This window comes from Echinops telfairi, unplaced genomic scaffold, assembly GCF_000313985.2.
Source record: "Echinops telfairi isolate 266 unplaced genomic scaffold, ASM31398v2 ScPeMD7_60;HRSCAF=208, whole genome shotgun sequence".
Lineage (NCBI taxonomy): Eukaryota > Metazoa > Chordata > Mammalia > Afrosoricida > Tenrecidae > Echinops > Echinops telfairi.
This window is the reverse complement of record NW_022103958.1, coordinates 7,482,490-7,484,050: the sequence shown is the minus strand read 5'-3', so window position 1 is coordinate 7,484,050 and position 1,561 is coordinate 7,482,490.

Sequence of the window (1,561 nt, the reverse complement as noted above, 5' to 3'; positions counted from 1 at the left end):
ACCCTTCTGTAAGGGGATGTCCAGTTGCCTACAGATGGGCTTTAGGTCCCCACTCCACACTGCCCCTCATGCACAATGATATGATTTTTTGTTCTTTAATGCCTGATACTGATTCCATCGACCCTCGTGATCCCACAGGCTGGTGTGCTTCTTCCATGTAGGCTTTGTTGCTTCTCAGGGAGATGGCCGCTTGTTTATCTTCAAGTCTTTAAGACCACAGACGCTATATCTTTTGCTAGCAGGGCACCGTCAGCTTTCTTCACCACATTTGCTTATGCACCCATTTTGTCTTCAGTGATCGTGTCAGGAAGGTGAGCATCATTGGATGCCAGGTTATCAGAACAAAGTGTTCTTGCATTGATGGAGTACTTGAGTAGAGGCCCAATAACATGATCATTTTAAAGATATTTCTCAAGAACTCCTAGATGGGATGGAGATTAGACACTCCTGGTATTTATTGAGCTTCCACTGGGTGCCAGGCATTGTGCTAAACTCATCATCTACATTACCTATCTCATTTAATCTCCCCAAAAGGTACTGTCCTCATTTTATTAACAAGCTGAATAATTGCACTAGATGATAGACCTCAAACAGTGGTGTTTGAACTGAAACTTGGATTTGTTCGCTCAAATATTTCAGTGCCGATGATTGAAATCTTGCATTTAGCACTGGAGAACCAAGATGAAGAAGGTTTGGCTCTGGCCCTGTTACGAGTGCGATAGGGTCTAAGTACGCACAGGCCACAATGGGAACACAGAAAAGGCTGATTTTTTTCCTAAGACATAGGAATTATTTTTATTTGTGTTACTTAATGGGACAGCATCCAATTTAACTATCATGAATTATAGGCTGAGTCTAGAGGGGTGAGGTCAGGAAAATATTGATCTCCACTTTCTCATCCTTCTGTGGGATGAGGAAGTCTACTGTTGGAGTGAGGAGAGAGAAATCATGTTTTTTGTGTGGATCAGGTCCATGTGCCAAGTGGTAGCCTCTTATTTTGTGCACACTGACACTGCTTGGAGGGGAGCTGATAGACTGACTAATGGCTCCTACAGATGCCTGCTAGTCTTAGGAATTTGCGACTGTGTTGCCTTAGATGGCAAAGGGGATTTTGCAGTTGTAATTAAGGATCTTGAGGTAGGGAGATTGTTTGGGTGCATTTTGGCTGTCCAGGGAAAGAGAACTAACATTCCAACATTTACTATCTATCTATCTATCTATCTATCTATCTATCTATCTATCTATCTATCTATCTATCTATCTATCATCATCATCTATCTATCTATCATCATCTAGTTAATCTATCATCTATTATTATTCTATCATTTATTGCAAGAGGCTGGTCTTAAATTTCAAACCTTTCTGCTTTGTTTTGCTTGGCCTAGTATGACCTGGTCCCCCAAATGCTCTTGCCCTCACCCCACCCCAGCTAGGAGCCGGTGGCTCCTTCTGCAAAGACCAGAAAGGCCAGCCCTTGAACGTCTCCATCGCCGGGGAGCTCACTGCCCCAGGGATCTCCTAGGAAGCACGTTGCACCCCCACGTGCGGGGCCACCAGCTCT